A 6,651-nucleotide genomic window follows, 5' to 3' on the forward strand; every position below is an offset into this window, starting at 1 on the left:
GTAAATAAGAGAAGGAGGCAAAATTATAAAGCATATAAGAGGAGTATCAAATATTTGCAAAGGCTTAGAGAAGATTTCCCAGAGGTAACATTTGGGTTGAAGGCAGAAAGATAAACTTGAAGTGGTCAGAAGTAGCATGGGAATGTGGAATTTGTTTAGGGATTGTTCTGGTGATGAGAAATTTTATCCTATTTTACTATTACCTTGTGCTATAGTCTGTAATAAAAAATTATCAGTTTCCATTCTCATCAAAAAAAATGTGTAAAAGACAGAGAAGTTGTAATACTCAAAGAGAAAGTTAGGGGGTAGGGGTTACTACTTGGAATTTGTGTTTATTTTTCCTGTACTTGTTAGTCATTCTCAATAGCATTTCACAAGATGTTTGGTTCTTCCCAAATCACCACATGGAGCCATTCAAATGCTGAGGTTCATACTATAAGTTATGACTATAATATATCTTTCTTTGTAAAGATGGCTTTATGAAGAGTAGTCTTCAAATCAGCTATCAGGTCTGGAAAGATAGTACAGCAGGTCCAACACAGGTTCAATTCCAGACACCATATATGGTCTCCCGAATACCACCAGGAGTTACCCCTGAAGGCAGAGCCAGGAAAAGGCCCTTAGCCTAGTTGGGTGTGCACCCCTTTGCATCTAAAAAAGAAAAATTAACCATTATTCTTGAAGGTTCTGCATTTGTCCACAGGGAGTCATGAGGAGAAACCATTGATGAAGGACCATAATTTCAAGTTCACAAGTCCAAATACAGTTCCAGAAATAGGTCTGTCAAATGAAATAGTGGTAAAATCTATATAATAAGGAAGCTAGTTTGTGATCAATTAAAAAGCCTGAAACTGTACATATTATTTTTTTATGAAAGTCTTAATTCTGGTAGCAGAAGCTGAATCTATTTCTGTAAGAAATTAGTCAAAAAAGCACAAGTCATTTGCCTCTCTTTTCCCTATAATAAAACTTCAAAATTCTTCCTTATCCCCCCAAAACACTGTACTGATCTGGAGGGTTCACAATGATCCTGGGGCTGGAAATTACATTTTTTCCCATATAGTATCAGTAAAAGGAAAATTACAAATAAGGGTTTGAGATGAAGGTTCATACTCATTGGGTCCTTATTGTTCTGATGATGGTTAGGTTGGAGTCAGAACAGAGTGTACACATGTGGAAAGAAAGGACATTTTTCAAATTTACAAATTATTATAAAAATAAAATGTCCTTTTGGCACTATCTAAAGCGGGCCATTGTAAAAGAAAAAAAATCATTTGTTTTCCTTTCACTTTTGACATTGTAAAATGAATATCCCTTTAGGAGAATTGTAAATGGAGATTCACAAAATTCATTGTTCTATTCATTCAACATGACAAGAATGAAAATGATTTAACAGAAAATAAGGCAATTGAGTTGAATTTTATTTTTTATTGTTTATTACATACATTTTCCCAATGACATCATGATGGTATCAGTTAAGAAATACATTTTAAGCCCTCATTGTGTTTTGTGCTTCAAATAACTTACAAGGATGAGAGTTAAGGGGGTTAAACAGATCTATTTTGACTCTATTTGGTATCAACTCATCTGATGTTTTCATTCTAAAGGTGAAAATATTTCTATTTTAGGAGCTGTCTTTTTGCATAAAGGGAACTTTCAATCTAAAAATAAAGTCCAGAGAGAAAGGAAGAACTTAAAGGTGATAGATAATATATGAATAGATGGACAGTTTCCTAATAAATACTGTTATCTTATACAAATGACAGAAATATGAACCTCCCAATTTAGTTAGGAAAATAATCTTTTGATTCTCCAGCCACTATTTGGGGAAAAATTTTCACTTATAAATAAACATGCATAAAGAACAACCCACAATAAGAATATCAATAAAGGATAATAATTAATGATTTTAGAGTTTGTAATTTGATTTTATACTTTATATTGGATTTTTAAATATATGTAGTATGAAGTTCTGACTAGCTGTTAAATGTTTTTATTTTTAGAAACCTTATGGAAAATGAGTTCACAGAGAGAGTAAATTGAACTATGGGACTAGGAATGGAATTATTAAATAAAACTATTTCTCAAAGACATAGTTTACCATGACCAAACATTTTATATTAGAGACCATATTCATTTTATATCTATTTTCAAAGTATAAATATTAATAGATTCCTTTTAACTCTTATTCATATAACCATTTGGATAATAGCATTGTATCTACTTATGAGTCATCATAACTGTCATTAAATGGCCTCAATTTGAGGAAGATAAATTATTTTTAAATTCAACTAAGTTGTTTTATTGAAAAACCACTATAAATTAAGTGGTGAAAAGAGTAACAGCAGTGATTTTACAGATAATATTTTTTTGTGATAACTGTTCTAGGTAATATACTAGACAATTTACATTGCCGCTGCTCACATAATTTTTATACTAATGCTTTTAAATAAAATATTTACCTACGAGACCAGAGAGGTAATACAGCAGGAAAGGCACTTGCTTTGCACACAGTTGACACTGGCTCAATTCCCATATAACCCACCAGGCAACCCCATATAACCCACCAGGAATGATCCCTGAATGCAAAACCAGGATTAAGCCCTGAGAAGCACCAGGCGTGGCCCTCAAACAAAACCTAAATAAAATATTAATTTGTATACTTATTGAAAAAAACATATCTAAACATTTCTAATTCAGAAACAAAATATCTCTAATGAATGGGGAAATCTAGAATCTTTAATATACATACTTTACAACTAACTAGACTTAGGATCAAATAACTATAGGATAATTTAAACTATCCTTCAAATAATGAAATTCTTAATGACTTTATGTCAGAAATATTCCATGAAAACTTCTTTTATTTCAGAAGATTTTTACTTTTACTCACATAATTTTTACTTTTACTAAATCACACTTGCTGTATTTGAATTTCATGGAGCCGCAGTTTACTACCAAGATTAACCAGCATTTAATCTTGGTAACATCCAAACAAACACAACCAAAATTTAAATCACCAGAACATTTGTTATGCTCCACAGGCATAGAAGTGTTTAATTTGTCTTTTCTAAGGGTTGGGAACCAAAGATTTAGAATGTTGTATTCACATTTATCTTAATGAGTATAGTTTAGTCTTTGAAAGATCATGTATCATCACGGTCTGCCAAGTTCTCACTATCATTTGCAACAAGGGCTTCTCTGTTCTCCTAAGTCCAGATGCCATTTTAGAATGGTGTTGACTCTGTCCCCTTGATTGCTGCTAATTAAATCCTGAAGAGAAGTTTTTAAAGGATTCTTTGGTTTTACCATATCAAAAATTGCATCCTTGATATCTCAAAATGAAACAGGATATTGTCTATGGACTTTCATTAGTTCCTATATGACCCTTAAGAAATAATTAAGAGACAGGATAAGTATTTAGATAACCTTTGCTCTCTATGGGCTGGAATGATAGCACAGCGGTAGGGCGTTTGCCTTGCGCGCAGCCTGACTGGCAGAGCCGGGTTCGATTCCTCTGCCCCTCTCGGAGAGCCCAGCAAGCTACTGAGAGTATCCGCACGGCAAAGCCTGGCAAACTCCCTGTGACATATTCAATATGTCAAACAGAGTAACAGCAAGTCTCAAAATGGAGACGTTACTGGGCCCGCTTGAGCAAATTGATGAACAACGGGAGGATTGTGTGACAGTATTGTTCTCTATATCAAGCAATTTGAAAATACAGTGAAGAGCTGCAGGTTCTTTTTGATTTTCTAATGCGAGAACAAAATACATGTAGGCTTTATAATCCATTTCTCTATCATAAATGATAAGAAGACATTGTCTAAGAAGACATTGGCTATGTTTTTGTTTATTATTGGAAAAGCTTATTTATGAGCATCCTGTTGTGGTCCTTAGCCAGATTCAAATACTGCCCATAAATAGGGTGAAAGATGCAGAAAACCCATTTGTTTGTTGGCTCTCATTGGATAGTTTTTCATTTGTTAGCTTTAATAGATCATCTGGAAACCTGAATGCTAAAATGTAATGAATTTTGATCTTCCCTATTCTTAGAAAATCTCAAAAGAACTTCCTAAGAGCCATACATATACAAAAGGAATAAAAGGATTTTTTCCAGTCCATCAAATTGTGGCAAATTAGGAACAAGTTACACTATGTAGTTTTTTAAGTCTGATTCCTGAAGATTCTCTTGTCCAGCAACATCATATAAACAGAGTCCTATTCTTATTTGAGGAAGCCACATCTTTCTCATGACATAATCGAAAAGCCCCATGATAGAAATTCTTCAATAAGAATCGGTGTGAAGGAGCAAAAAAATTTGATGTATAAAAAAACTGCTTTCATTTTGATCCAGCTTTTCCACCAACTTTCAGAAAATTTCCATAATTAATCACTGCCTCTTCTCCAGTCAGAGATGGTGTCTGGTGCTTGTCCAGCAAAACCCATAAATTCTGTAATTCATTATCTAACAGTTCTCTGTTTTTCCTTTGCAGAAAGGCAGCTAAATTTCTGTTGTAAAACTTCATCTTTAGCTGGAAGTGTATAATAAAAGTGGGGAATGGTCTTACAAAATTCATTTGTACTTTTTTTTACCTTCTTTCCATTTGGAATAGTACTCTGGATTGGTGTTGAGTGTCACAAGCCACTGGTGAAAGACTTCATTCCAATTCATGGCTGACTCTTGCACTGCAGTGCTATTCATTCTTTATTAGTGGCTGGTTCCAGTCCATACCAGCCGATCATTTAATTTTTGTAAACAAACTCTCACTAGGTAAAAAGCTCTTATTTCTATATGTTTTTTGTTTGTTTTTTGCTCTTGTTGTTTTCTAAGCAATGGAAGCACAAAGAAATAAACAACTTGGCCAAGTTGTCAGAGATATGCTGTGTTAAACCAATATTCAACAGCTTATTTTGATTCCTAGAGGTATCTTTTCTTAAGTTCTTGTAGTATAATAGTTAGGCTATATATGTATGACATAGCTCATGAAATATATAACGTGATAATTAAAAAGACAAAATAAATTGTATTGTATATTCCTTCATGGTTTTTATATTTGCAGAATAGTTACTACAAGGAATTTTTTAGCATACATATAAAATATAATCTATAAATTTAATATCTCCTTATATTTATTATACTTTTATAAATCATAAATTTAACCTTAATAACAGTACAGAATCCAAATAATTTCTTTTCATAATCCTAAAATATTTTTATTTAAACCCTACTCCTTTCGAGTTTATGTGTAGCTAGGGGCAAGAAAAGTGCCAGAAATTGAATAAAAACTACATAAAAGAATTTTCCAAATATCAACAAATTCCCAATTGAGATTGGTGAGAGCTAAGTAAATGTTTTAACTTTTGTGGTCTGGTCTTATTTATTTAATAATTTCACAATATTATCAGGGTTGGACTGTAGAAGCCAATAAGATTAGGAATGTGCTAAATCAAAACCCAACCAAATTAAAACAAAAGCCAAAACACAGCTCATAGCCTACTAGCAGATTTTCTGATGATAGAGGAAGCTATTTTGGATTTAGTAGCTAAGGGTTGACCATTTTTGGAGGCATCATATTTAGTGTGTTGGCCACTAATTATTTATGCTGTTCCTCGTCTACTTCATATGCTGCAGTCTTAACCTCTACTAGACAATAGTAAGAAGTATTAAGATTTTTTGACCTCTCAGCATCTATATTGCAAACGATAATGCCCAAAAGTAGAGAGAGAGTATGGGGAATATTGTCTGCCATGGAGGCAGGGAGAGGGTGGGGAAGGAGGGTATAACATTGGTGGTGGGGAATGTGCACTGGTGGGGGGATGGGTGTTTGATCATTGTGTGATTGTAAACCCAAACATGAAAGTGTGTAACTTTCTCACGGTGATTCAATAAAATTAAAATAAATAAATATATAAATGGGGGAAAAAAGAAGTGTTAAGATTTTCAAGGGCTTTAGGTCATAAGAGTGAAGTACTTGTGAATGGAATCAATGCTCTCATAAGATTCCAGAACAGCTATATCTTCCATTCTGGGAGGATGCAGCTAGAAGTTACCCTCCTATCAACTAAAAAGAGAGCTTTCATAGTTCTCGACCAAGCTGGAAACTTGCTGTTAAACTTTCCAACCTCCAGAATTATAAGACGCAAGTGTATATTATTTATGGTAGCAATATCTATGGACTGTTAAAGCAGACAACTCATAATGATTTGAATACTGGGCATGAAGTAGTGTTTGCTGAGGAATAGGCCAATGTACAGCTTACTGGCAAATGGATGATGTAGCATAGAGATGAACCACTTTATTTGGTAGAATAAATAACAATGATCAATTCATCAACACATTGGAATTAAATGAGGTGATGAATGTATTAATTTAGAACACTTTATGGCATGTAATAAATGCTTTCAAAATAACTTCAAAAATTTGCACTAAGGATTGTGACACATGCTGATACTGGACTGATATATTGTCATAGAGTTTGAAGATGCCAAGATAAGGTTAAAAAAAAGTGACAAGACATAAATTAGGTTGTTTGTGACATGTATGAAACAAAAGTCTAATGTCCAGTTTCTAGCATGGTCAGGTAAAAAGCTCTCTTTTTGTTGACAGGAGGCTAAGTTCTAGCTATATCCTAATAGAATTTGACATGTATA

At 33.4% G+C, this 6,651-nt stretch overlaps 1 pseudogene; it reads right to left on the bottom strand.

Annotated features, from left to right (window-relative positions):
* Positions 1-3,146: 3,146 nt before the first annotated feature.
* On the bottom strand, positions 3,147-4,672 carry LOC130027756 (serine/threonine-protein phosphatase 2A regulatory subunit B'' subunit gamma-like; annotated as a pseudogene).
* Between the last annotated feature and the right edge of the window lie 1,979 nt (positions 4,673-6,651).

Source organism: Sorex fumeus, unplaced genomic scaffold, assembly GCF_029834395.1.
Source record: "Sorex fumeus unplaced genomic scaffold, SorFum_2.1 ptg000037l, whole genome shotgun sequence".
NCBI classification, from domain to species: Eukaryota; Metazoa; Chordata; class Mammalia; order Eulipotyphla; family Soricidae; genus Sorex; species Sorex fumeus.